General features: G+C 38.8%; 1 protein-coding gene across 2 annotated transcripts in view; it reads left to right on the forward strand.

Annotated features, from left to right (window-relative positions):
- NCKAP5 (NCK associated protein 5) overlaps positions 1 to 13,522 on the forward strand; it is a 516,605-nt gene that overhangs the window by 77,845 nt on the left and 425,238 nt on the right. The window contains exon 1 of one of the 2 annotated variants that reach the window (XM_054830046.1): positions 12,097 to 12,148. The exons of the other annotated variant lie outside the window; for it this stretch is intronic. The gene's annotated coding sequence lies outside the window, so the exon portion shown is untranslated. Of the gene's footprint in view, positions 1 to 12,096; positions 12,149 to 13,522 lie in introns of those variants that run through there. 2 annotated transcript variants of the gene reach the window in all.

Raw genomic sequence — 13,522 nt, forward strand, 5'->3', positions numbered from 1 at the left:
TGGACATCTAAAACTATGTTATATTTTCTTTATAGATCTGATATGTGCAAAATGAAAAAAAAAAAGTATTCATCCTAATCCACATTTTTAAAAAATGACTACATATTCAGCCTTAAGTAATACTCACATCAAATAATTCTTTCACTGCTTAGTTTATATCAAAAATATACCAAGTTTTATCAGTTTCTTTTCCGACTCGAAGCAAGAGGACAGGAAGGTATATGAAGATGAACGACACTTATTTCAGAGAAATGTATAACTGATACACTTGTCATTGTCTGAAGCTCTTCATGTTCTTATTTCTGTGAAGTGATTTTCCTCTCTAGGTATGCTCCCTCAGTGCTAATCAGTAAATCAGCTATCAGACCTTCTGTAGAGATCCATAAAATAACTGCAGATTAATTTTATCATCTTGGTTTTGGTGCAAACTTCATGATTTGAGGAAGCCAGGAATTTGATTTTCTTACTTCTGCTTTTTCATAAAAATCAGTTTCCACAGATTTCACAGGCTCCGTCAATCTGAATACAAGCATTTTGCTTATAGAGCTGAATTACAGCACGTTGTTTAAAATCAAACGGGTAATGAAGTCACTAGAAGGAAACAATACCCGTCCACTTACTGGAAAGATCCCTAGTGGCACCTCTGTGTGCATTTGGGGCTGCTTTACCTCCATCAGACATGCACTGCAACACTGACTTTTGTCTCAATTTGCCACAACTGCTTTAAGGTCTTTGACTCTTGTGCCAAGTTCAGAGGTTTATGGAGACAACTGAATTTCCCAGACACAAAAATTTAAAGTTGATGCTTTTGCTAATTGTAAAATGGAAGAAAAGAAAAAGACACACTGAGAAGCACCATGGTCTTGCGTGTAAGGTATTTACCAGTGTTTGTGGGGATGATCGAAACTTTGCATGCTTTGCTGGATTTATCTGCGAAGCTTAAATCAGGATCCTGTTTTATCTGCAGCTGAAGCTGACAGCTGGTGAAGGAGAATAAAAAACCTTTGGGGTTTTGGCCCATCATTAACTTCTTTATAGTGAAAGCTTCTAAGCGTCTGAGCTTAAAAATGCAGTGTGTGTCCTCCAGTAGTACATGTTTGTTCTTGATTCTTACATCTTTCATTTTCTTGCCAGAGGGGTAGGTGGATTTGCTGTGCTGGGGAAATATGACTAAACTTGGCCTGAAACTTAACAAATTGTACACTCTTTGCCTATAATTATTAAACCACAGATTAGCAGATCTATCTCTAAATCAGCAGTGACCCTGAGACTCTGCTTTCTGCATTAGGAGATGACAGGAGTAGGTGATGGAGCAGAAGTAGCAGAACTCTTCATCATGCAGCTCTGAGGAGCCCATCCTCCCTCTTGTTAGTCTATCAGAGGTCTAGTTTCCACTCAGGTCATTGTTTTTTGCTACAGCAGTCTTCCAGTGCTCCAAGATCTTTTTCTATAAAACACTGCTTTTTATCCTCTCTGCTTTCCCAAATCAATTTTACTATTCTATGGTTTGGTCAACTTTTCTACATCTTTTTCTTCTATGAAAAGACACCAAGCCCACAGCTGTCCAGTGCTTGCTTCTTGTACAGTCAGAGTGAATAGAAATTATGGCAGCAACTCCATGGCAGATAGAATCCATCCCACAACACAGAATGGAAATAACTCAGACAACCTGAAGATCCTCAAAGACCAATATAGCTCCTGTGCTGCAAAGCTGTGGCATCACTTGTACAGTGATTTGTAGTCCTGGGATTTCTCTGATCATTGACCAAATGAATATATCCTCCTTCTATTATATTTTCCATCCAATGTGTAGCTTTTCCATATAGAAAGGCTGCTGAATCCCTGTAAATTCCCACTGTGCAGCTGCAGGCTACTGCTTTGGTGCTGTAGACAAACAGTATTGCTATTTTCCTGGATGAATGTCACTCCTTATTCCCCTATGACTTGACTTGTTAACAATATCAAGATAAATTCTCTCTACATTTCATTACAGCTTTTTTTTTTTTTTTCTCCTTTTTTTCCAAGTGCTATCTGGCATGCCCAGTCAACTTCCATCTGGAGATTTTTAATTGGGAAGAAGGAGGTGGCAAATCTTTCCTTTTAATTGCCACATGACAGTAGAATAAAAATAGGATATCAAATATGTTATATCTGCTAGAGTTGTTAAGGCTCATCATCTGGGTCTTCATTTTCAACTGCTTTCTGGGCAATGAAAAACAGAACTTGCACTTTTTTTTTTTGAAGAAAAGTAATAACCAGAACATAGTGGTGATAGTGCAGGGAAGAAGTAATGTGATGCCATTGAGGCCCCATGCAGCCCAGTGCCCAATTACTGTGGGGAGTAAGTCCAAAGAATAGTGGCAGAAGAACAGAACAATGAAATGCTCCCCACGTGCTCTCATGGTATAGACAAGTCAATCCATCATGAGTGCACAGCCTAGCATCTGGGAGATCCAGATGATACACACTGTAGTTTTCCTGTATCAGCAGTAGTGTCTCTATTGTTGCCTTTTAAAAGAGCTTTTCTAGCGAGGCCTAGGGCATGATTGAAATGCTTGTTATTGCAATTGCTCTGGCTCAATCAATCTTCATGCGTGATACAAGGCCAACCTGGTCTCGGGCTCTTTATCTGCCCCTTCTGCTTGCAATTGTTAAGAATGCACTTACTGACCTAAGAGCTAATAATTTCTTTTATGTGAACCATATGCATGTACCACATAGTGAAGAGAACACCTTTTAATTGTGATTCTAATTGCTTAATGCAAAAATATTTGTTTTAGCTGACTAAATCCCAGTCAAGCCTTCATCAACAGTTTATGGCTGTTTTTTTCTAACGTACATTCCTGTGGATTATTTTGCAAGCCACCCCATGGGTGTGTTGAGCATCTGAGCACCCTTGCAAACAGTTACAGCAGATGTACAGCTATAATTCAGGTGAATCATCATTCCCCTTGTTAAAGTTTTACAGCAAAATATTTGGCTAAATACAAATGGGAGAGGTCTATTTAGGGATCAGAATAAAAGCAACCTAGGTTTGTCATGCAAGGAAGAAAATTGTCTTAGACATGCAGTTTATTTAGATTTAATAAGTCCACAGCTGGGCAGTATATTTAAAAGTTAAAAGTGCTGTTCTACTGTCAAAATACTCAGGGCCTGATTCACTGTCAGTGTGTATCAACACAAGACCCTTAAATAGGATTTCTGGAGTAGAAAGCTGATGTAAGCAATCATTTGCAGGAACAGTGTGTGTTTGAATCAGTGTTGCAAGTGGAGAAGGGTTAATGTGACCTCGACATACATGGTACTGACCTGGGTAGCTAGAGGATGCATTGATTCAGAGCATCACTGCTGAGGCTCTGGAAACTCCAGCTATAAACAAACCCCACATTTGTTCCTGCAGACATCCAGCTGTCCTTTCTCAGTCCTGCGCTATTAATATGCTTAAAAGTACTTTGTCATCAGGAGATGCTTTAAGTAATCCATTGTATTATCTTGAACTTAGATAAAAACCATCTGTGAAAAATTGTATGTGGGCTGTGTGGTCAAGAAGACACGGGGCAAAAACTGTGCTGGCACAAATCTCATTTGATCTGGTGAATGCTTATTGTCGTCTTGGAAATAGAATAGAAAATTCAGCTGCCTGTACTATAGCACCTAAGGGCCTCAGAAAATGCAGGAGTGATGTGAAGAAAAAAATTCCTTAATCTTGAATTTCAGGTCTGGCAAATTGAAATGCCAAACTTGCTGCTTCTTCCCAGACTGTGCTTTTGCCTTTTTCTTTCTGTCATTTGCTGGTTCATTGACCAAAATGCTCTCATTCTGGCTGGAGTGTTTATATATGCTCATGTCCACTAATTTGAGTAATTGTAAATACCACTATCTTACAGTGGTCTCAGTTTGTTCAGAATTCAACCACATAATTACTTGGTGCAGGAGGACTGACCATATCATTCTCTGCTGTGTGCAGAAAGCTTCACCGCTTTTTGGAGAAGGAGTAAAGCAAGTGGAAGATCTTACAGCTAATATACAGAGCTCTGTATCCTGCTTTATTTTTATGACCTTAGAAAATTTGGACTTGTTTACGAGTCATGCTGTAACTCTTTGTCCCACTGTCTTTCCAATGCCTCCATAAACAAAGAAAATCTTAAATTCAGAGGTCAGTTCTCTTGTTTCCACCTGGTGGCTGTGATTCCTGGCCCACCTCTACCTTTCCAAACTGGGTTTTGCCTCTGCGTCACCTGAAACTCAAACCAACAACTACACCAACAGCTGCTGGGAGCACAAGTTGTCTGCGCAGAGGTCCAGTCACCCACGTTTATGCAATATCCGTTAAAGCCATTCCTACCTTTGCAGCCAAGCCTAAGGCCACCTGTAACTTCACTATTTAGGTTTGTATTTTAACACAATCAGGGTAGCTTTCAAAAGGAGTTTTTTCACCTTGTTTTAGGCCCTTATTTAGTCCAAGGGAATAATTCTACAGCAGCCCTAAAGTGGGTGTAAAATAATCAGCTCTCCATATTAATGCAGCCCAACCTTCTTGGTTATATTCCCTTGGCAAAACACACTGCTGATCGACAGCAGCCAGGTTGGGCCAGGGCACTGAGCAAGCAGCCTGCCCTTCCTCACCCACCTGCAGTGGAGGGGCAGGTCTGTAGGAGGAGGGTCTCTGTTCACCCGTCACAGGGCTTCATCTTAGCAATTAGCCGGAAATTTAACCTTTAAGAGAGACTTGTGCCTGAAGCACAGATGTCCCATTCATCACAGCTAACTGTGAGGGTCTCTCCAGTAAGAACCATACTGTTGGATATGTGTCTGTTGCTGGCTTGCTGCTTGCACAGAAAATACTGACTGGTGGCACCTTTCCTCAACACACTTTACCTTTAGCTGCTCTTTGGAAAACAGAGAGTAGTAGGTTGCTTCCTCTGGTAGCTTTATATGTAAGGCTTTTCAGAGAACTGTTATTGCCAAATACCTTTAAGAGATGGAGCCACAGAGTAGAATAGAAGTAGGCAGAAAGATTTCTATACAGCCCTGAATCAGTGCTTCAGATACAAGAGGGACTGAGGTTTAATATGTGACTTCATATTAAAGTCTTGACTTCAGCATGTGCTGCTGGTTTTTGTTTGGGTTTTTTTTTTTTCTTTCCAGTCTCTCCCCATGCATCATACTGGACACAGAGGCCAGCCGTTGTCTCAGAGATCTTGGTCCAAACATAAAGCAACCAACACTAACTTTATATAGTGTTCAGTAATGTTCTGACTGGTGGTCCTTTTTTGCATGTACTTTCTATACCTACAGATAGTAAGTGGTGAGTACTGCCATAAAGAACCACAGTTGTTCACCAAGAAAGTTAAGTAACTTGCCCAAGGACACACTTTGAAGTGGCTGGTTCCACCCAGGTGGATTTTTGTGGTGCACCACTGAAAGTGGTACAGTTCAGCACAAGCAGAAGGCATCACCTATACAATCTTTTAGCAGTATGGTACAAAAGTCAAGTTTTTTATACTAAGCAGACTAGATCCTGACTGCTTTGTTTCAAGGGATTAAAAATTAGTTCAGACTGAACTGGGAACAGGTGGAAGCAAAATTTAATCCTAAGTGTTACTGTATTTCTCCTTTTCTGTACTGAGAGTCTACAGTTGTGTGATTGTGAAGACAATTTTAGACTCTTTTGTACTCAAGAATACAGTAAGTTGTGTTTTATCTGTCCGTCTCTGGAGAAGAAAAGCTTTAATTAAATCTTACTTTAATTATGTCCCATCTATACAGCACCTAAATGCATTATGAGAGTATGACATTTGCTATTTGGCTGCCTTCTGAGAAGGTTCAGATGCTAAATCCTCTAATACTGTATGAAGTTCCAAGTGCTATTATTAAAAGAATATGTGAAACAAGATTCTTAATATATGCATTGTTATAATAATTGCTAAGTAGTGGTGAAAACCTGAGTGATTAAGGTATGATCTGGAACTTTCTTCTGAAATAATAGAATTCTGTGTTCATATAGGAATTCCCCAGCACTGGTGGTCCTGATGATCTACTAGTACGGCTGGTGTCCTGGATAAGAGCTCTATTTCACAACAATCAGTATTTTACCAGTCTCATTGGTAAACACTGCATTACTATTCTGTGCTGTTCCAACACACAGTTTAATTAACACCCGCCTTCCCCCCCCCCAATTTTTGCAGGTTGTCTTATCTTAATTAAGCTAATGAGAATATCAGAATTTCTAATATTTATTGAAAATAACATCCTTGAACTTTCAGGCACTATTTTATTACAAGGTGTGAGTGCTTATGACCAAGAGGTTGATAGGAATGTGTATAAACAAAACATTCAGCTTTTCCAGAGGTCCTTAATCCCCTATGCTGAGTATCCATTGGCCTTCCTCAACCTAACTGTTGACTTAATAGACATTTAAGCTGATAAAGGTAGTAAGAATGAGCAGCCATGGACTCCTCTCTGTCTCTCCTGACTTCTGTAACTTAATCCTCAGTGAGAAGTCTTAGAATAGCAGTAGATGTTTTAAATATTTTTAAATATCTACAATGGGGTGTTACATGTTATCTACAAGGGAAGAGTGACACATTGATACTTTTTATATATATATATATATATAGTTTTTCTATCTTCTTTTATATTTCTTTTCAAGTTGTCACAGCTTGACATGTGAATCTGCTTGGTTATAAGGTAAGCCAGCATGCAGCGCCCAAAAATTACATTTGTCTTAATGCATCCAAGTAAATATTGTACACTTGAAGATGAAGCATCTCTCCAGGGCAGCAGACTGACTCCCCTGAAGGTGAACATGCATCCGCACAGGATGCACAATTTGGATTGATTTTGCTCCACCCCTCTTTACTTTTGCCCTCCAGTCAGTTATGCTGTCCAGACCTGTTTGTAGTCTGTTACATTATCCCACAGCCTTTGGTGTCTTCTGCACGTGCCTGTCTTCTGCCTTGAAAACCTGAACCCTCAGACCATGTCCTTGCAAAGGAATGGTCTGAAGTTTTTGATATCGACCATGTTTGGTCTTATTCTCCTCTTCATGAACAAATTACTATCTTCTCTGACAGCTGTGATTAGCAAGGCATATGATTCCAGCAATTCTGAATACAAACTCATATTTACAATATCTTTTCCCTTTTCAAATGATATGAAGCAGCAAGAAACTGATAATATTTTGCAGAGAAAAATTGAGAAGTGATGGTAAGAAGTCCATGAATACTGATATTACAATAAGCTTCCAAACTGATGTTACTGCTGAGTAATACGACTTTGTGCCTAGCCAGATTTGCTGAAGGTATGAATTTGGCCTTGGACACAAACTGATTGTTATTGTTTGAAAAATCTTTTCCATATTTAGCACTGTTTGGGGCCTGCTTAGAAGAATGTATTAGTGCTGCAAATACCTTGTCGCAGGAGTGTGTGTAGCAGATAATAGACCAACAATGCACACAGCTTTAGGGAACTGATCTGTCAAAGGGTGTCTATCATCTCAGCTCTTGGTATTTCCGTAACATGCCCTGTGTTCCAGTTTCAGTATCAGAGATTTTTGTTCCTTCAAAGTAGGTACAGGCAAATGACATTTGAACTCCCCATAGACTGCTGACATGGAAGCATTTCCCAGAGTGCTGCTTATTGCAAAGGAGGGAGTTGGTTTCTAACATTCCCAAATCCCTTGCTGTTGCTTTCAATAAGGTGAGGTGTTAATGCACAAGGAATGTGATTGTCTTCCTCACCCATTCCACTACTGCACAGTATCAAGGTCTTGTAATCAAGTCACTGCCATCCAAAAAAAATCAGATATCTTTTGTATATATTGTTTTGTTTACAAGGCCTCGACTTTGCTATTCAGAAGCATAACACAGTAACTGGGCATCTTGCTTTCGTTAAGCCTTGTTTCCTCTGGGGATATGTCAACATGAGTACGCAGTGCAATGCAGCAGGAGTGGTGTAGTGGAGTATAATCGTGCCGAGGACCTGGCATCCATGCTGTGAGTTTCAGAAGTTTTTTATACAGTCTTCATGAAGATATGCCCTATATGTATGTAGGCCTGAATTGGCTGTAGTTTCTTCAGGGAAGGGAGCAAGGGATGCAGAAACAGATTTCAAAAGAAGGTGAGAGAAGGAAATGTATTTTCGTAAATATACATCTTCTCATACACCACAGCATGGTGGAGTTGTGCGTGTGCTATGACACCTTTTGAGTGATGCTTAGGCAAATATCATAGGCCAGTGGAGCTTAAGTCTGCTGTTATCCTACATTTGCCTGCCCAGATCTGGAAATCTTGAAATGTACAGAAGGAAGATGGGGAGGCAGAAAGTGATGTAAAATGTATGGAGGTAATCCCACTTTGTGAGCTCAAAGGTTGCAATTTCTCCTCTGCTTTCCTTCTGCCTGCTCACCTCAGTTAGGCCCAGGGAGAGTCTGATCATCCAATTATTTGCCTTCACAGCATTTCACATGAGTAGTCTCCAGATAAAAGAAAAATAACTTGAGCGGTTGGTGTTTTCACTTAGTTTTAAAGCCTGCAATAAGCCTTATTTTAATACTTCCACCTCCTGGTTTCTGGCATACCAGCTAGGTGACATATTCTTTCTAGTGTCCTTTTCAGAGACATCATTCTTCTTGTCTTTTGTCATGTTTCACTAGGACTCTGCTGGGCTCCTGTTTTAATAAATCCTACATGCTTGCATTCTCATCCCCCTTACCTCCTTCATTTTTAACCAGGTATCAGTTACACTAATAGCCTTATATATCTCCTGAAGATGGTTCTGTTAGACTGGAAACTGGTTCATTGATGCATAGCATTTGCATAAGAGAAAACAAGCTTTTCATTCACTGTGGGGTTTCTCCTTTGCCATAGTTCATTTTTGCTTGTGTGTACTACTGTATTTTTTTTCCCCCTCTCGTCCAGCTGAATGCCAACAGTAGTTAGGGAAGGAAGGCAGCAAAGAATTGCCATTAGGCATGGTGGAAGTATTCTTTACTGCTTGACGTCTCTGCTTTTGAAGGATTGATTATCTTTCCTTTGATAGCACCCATATTTCTCTCTCTGCCTTCTTTTTTTAATAGTTTCTGAAATTTCAAAGTAATGTTTTTTCTTTTCACTGTGCTTAGGGCTATTAACTGTCTTAATAGTAAATGTTTCATATGCTTAGGTTTTGTTAATGCAAGGGTTTTCTTGCAGAACTGCTACCAGAAAATCAGTTTAGTGTACAGCTTTTCTGAGGCTTGTTGTGGCTGTGACTCGAATCTCACATGAGGCTTGAAAATAAATCAGTCCCCCTCTTTTGAAAATCACACCGGTACTGTTTCTTTGGAAACATTTGCCAGTGTCTCACATTTAAATAATTGTGAAGATAGATATTGAATCTAAATAATGGCCAATTGTCTTCAATGTCCTATAACAATCAATGGCACATCAAGGCTTCATGGCTGTCATCGTGCAGCCCATGACAACGCAGGGGATTCCCAGAGTGACAGCATCAATAGAGCGCTGACCTTTCTCTTTCCAAAGTTTGCTGCTTGCCACTTGGCAGAGGCAGGAGGACAGGAGCAGGCTGTTATGCGTGCTGCTGTTCGCCCTCCTGTCTAGAACTCCTCTTCATCCACCATGCAGTTCATACTGATACTTCCCTGGATATTTACACTATAGCACTTCTATCAGGAAGATTTTTTATTTTTTTAAATAAACACATAAAGTCAGGTGGGAAAAGTGTAACGTTTTCAATGATGCATGAGTAAGAATTCAAATGTGGTGTATTTTGGTTGCTTGTAATGATCCAGGATTTTCTTTTCATTTATAGCTGAGATCACAAATAGTTCTGCAATTCATCTTCTTCTCCTATCCATATCACCTTTTGAACTCAGTGGGAGTTTTGTCATTTGTTTTGGTAGGCTACAGATGAGATAAAGATGAGCAGTTCTCTAATCTTTCGTTTCTGCTTGCATGAGGGTGAGAGAAGTCTGGATTTAAGCCTCCACTTCTGTTTCTTTTGACTTTCAAAGATCTAAGATGCTTCCTTGTGCTTTTCAGCTGTTACCATGAGTCAGCTCTAATCTGGGTTGTAGCCGCAAATGTCTCTATGTGGGACAATTATATATACGTGACCTAATGAAGGTAGGAAGGCTTAGAGGAGCTGGGTTCATGTCCCAGCTTGGTCACAGGCATTGTGCCTTCAAAAGAAGGAAGGCAAGAATATTTCTATATGTCATTAATATATTTGAGGATGAAATACATGAATTGAGTGCAATACACTGGGTTACCATAACAAGGCAGAGAGATTCTGGGAAGCTGCTTGGCCCTGTCTCAGTGAAGTATCATATGGTAGTTAAAAGGTAACAAGTTTGGTCTTCTCATAATTTATCATCTGCTTTGGCTATTTCTGCATGTTTGGGTTTGGGTTTTTTTGGTTTGTGTTTTTTTTTTTAAGTGATACTTCCAGTTCCCTTAAGACTTCAGTACACTGAGGATTTCTACTTAGGAGTATAAGCCAGTTAACTATGGAAATTTCCAGAGTTAGATGGAGTCAAATTATTAAAATATGCAGCTCTTCTATAGTATAATGGTCTCTCTCTGTGGCATTAATCCTTCTCCTTTTCATACAATGCACTTGAAGCGCTGCTTTTCTCTGTAGGCGGCAAGTATTGTCATAACTTCACTTCAAGAACTATTCACCTTTTAAATGTAGAAAACAGTTCTCATTGTACTTCAGCTAGAGAATAATCCCTTTTCTTTCACTCCTTCATCCTCTTGTGGTACACTGATGATAAGTGAACTCTCAAGCAGTTACAATTTCACAGGAGCTTTCATGGATTGCAGAGCTCTGGCTTTTTCAGATACCATGCGTTCAATCAGCATCACTTGGAATGTCTCTCTGTTTTTAAATCTGACTTGTTAATGTTGCTACATTCATCCTAAATATTTCATTTTACAGTGTGAATTCTTGTGGTTCTCTCCTTAATGTCTTCTCATTCTTTTTTTCTGAGCAGCTGTTGGTAGCTCTCCCTACTGCTGTCAACTCTTAAACCTCTGCATAACAAACTGCAGAATAGGGTGATCTTACTACATTAAATTACGGCTCTGCGAAGTTGGCTTACAATACACATCAGGAACCCAAAAATAGAGAGAAATGGAAAACTAAGCCATTCCTAATGTAATGTACTAAACTTAGTTTATACTTTGATCCTTGACTATCTAGCACGTTAGAAGCTTTTAAAATAATGTTATATACAAAAATCCAGCTGGTAACATTCTGGATGTGCTGCAAGTATAGAAACAATAATAGCAGCGTGAGAGCCACATCACTGTTTAGATCAGATAGAGAAAAAAGCACAAGAAAGGCCTCTCTCTGGAAACACAGTGATGTTCGAAAACGAATGCTGAGCACTGTAACTCTGCAGAGCGCTCTGTAAATGTATGAGTTGGTAATGCATTCTGCTCCCAGTGTAAGCAAAAATTGAGCAGAGAATTATTAATTACATCACCACACCTATATAATAGAGTTCACTGTAGTTATGTAGGAGTCAACGGTATTCAAGCAGTTTCTTTTGATGAAGTAATCGGGCTGCTTCTGGGGCCTGTTTCAGCTGCTAGGGGCGTGCTTCAAATGTAAATGACTGCCAAATGGATTCCTTCTAAATTCCAGCCAATTAAAATACATTTAAAGTGCAGCTGGTGGAGAGCAAAAGGCTTATAATTGCGTAAGAAACATTTGGGCATGAAACAAATCTCTGAAGTTTGGTGAAGGAAGTTTATTAAATAATGCATTTCTGTAGAAGTAAAGCAATCAAACAAAGAGCTTTCCGAAACTGCAGTCAGAAGCAAAGATGACACTTTTACCACCACCTTAAAAGAGACAAAGCAGGAGTGTGTTTGTTAGGGTGTCAGTTTTCTACCCTTGGCTCTTTAAGCCATGCAAGTTTGGCAGCTTGCCCTATGTGGTGCTGCATACAAATATTGACAGAACAGTGTGGTATTTGTTAAACCCCTTCTTGGGAAGCAAATGATTAAAACTCTGAAGGAAGATCTGAGAACCTCAGACATTATATTTTTTCTCAGTAGCACTATAATATTTACAGAATGAAACAGAAAATAGTGAATGGGGTGTAATGAATGATCTTCCTTTTCTGCTTTGCCTTGTAAGTAAGGAGAGATTTTTTGTTTAATGCTTTAAATGTTATTATAAAAGAAGTTTACAGTTAGTGGCACTGAAAGATGCCATTAACACTTTTTATTTAACCTCATGTTTTGGAAAAAGCTCAGATGATAACACAGACTGTATAAATAGGTGAAAGACATTACCCAGGAAGTCACTGCTGATACTGTGTCCAATAGATGCACGAACCTTTACAGACTTCTTAATACACAATTATATTTGAATGTTGGTACTTTCCAGTCGTGTTAGAGTCATGCCTGCATCTGCCTAAAAGTGAGATTTCAAATTTTTCTGCTTTTAATATGCCTTTGTAAAATTTTATTTTAATCTTAATCTGTTTAGTAGATTGTTGTGCTGATTTTAGAAATGGAAACAAAGATTTTTATAGACAGTTTGGAGTGGGTTTTTTTCTCTGTAACATTTTATCTGAGAATACTGTCTTTACCCCTTCAGTATTAAACAAACAGTTGAAATTAGGTGAATGAAAAGAGTTTCCTATGTTATCTGAGGTTTTTCTTAATTGTATCAGGAAGTCATAAATGAAATCAGAAAAATATCTTCCAGAATTAACAAGTATTGGTTTCTACCTGTTGTTGTATCTTAACATATAAAATTCATATGAAATAATTTGAAATTCCTGATTGCTTCCTATTCCAGCATATCATGGTCAGTCAGTCTGTTTTGGCTTCACTTTTGTTAACTGTGAGTAAAGTAAAGACTCCTGCAAATTTCATAGTGACAGATCATATTGCAGCAGTAGGGGTTCAGTTAAATGTGCCTTGTTAATTGTTAATCTGTAAGTAGCACAGAGCACGTGCCAAAGGGAGGCTCATAAGAAATAAGCTTATTGCCAAAATAAATGTCAATTAAATTATAAAATCAAGTTTTAAAGGCATTTGTCAAGAAACATAAATATGAGTACACATATGCAATGAAAATAACTGTAATGCAGTTAAACCCAAGAAAATTCAAGAGAATCAACACTAAAAATCTCTAAATTGAGGGGTTGGTATTCTTTTCCAAATACCCTTATTGACTGGCAGTTATTCACAGAGGGAAATCTATTAAATAGAATGAAACTGCTTTGTTGGGGTAAGTCCTACTCACCAGCCACTGCTACCAAATTTGGGTCAATGTGTATCTAATTTCGGTAAGTATTATGGAAATAGAAATGACTGTCTGTTTATGCAATATATAGTATACATAAAATAATAAAGAATAATGTACATAAGTTTTAGCAGCACCTAGTCTATGATAGCATTAAAGATTTGATACAAACCCAAAGGCAATAGGGGTACAGAAGAGTGCAAAGAATAGTTAGCTGATCATAAGGAAGTGGGATTGACCCAAACAGCTA

Source organism: Grus americana, chromosome 6 (assembly GCF_028858705.1).
Source record: "Grus americana isolate bGruAme1 chromosome 6, bGruAme1.mat, whole genome shotgun sequence".
NCBI lineage: Eukaryota > Metazoa > Chordata > Aves > Gruiformes > Gruidae > Grus > Grus americana.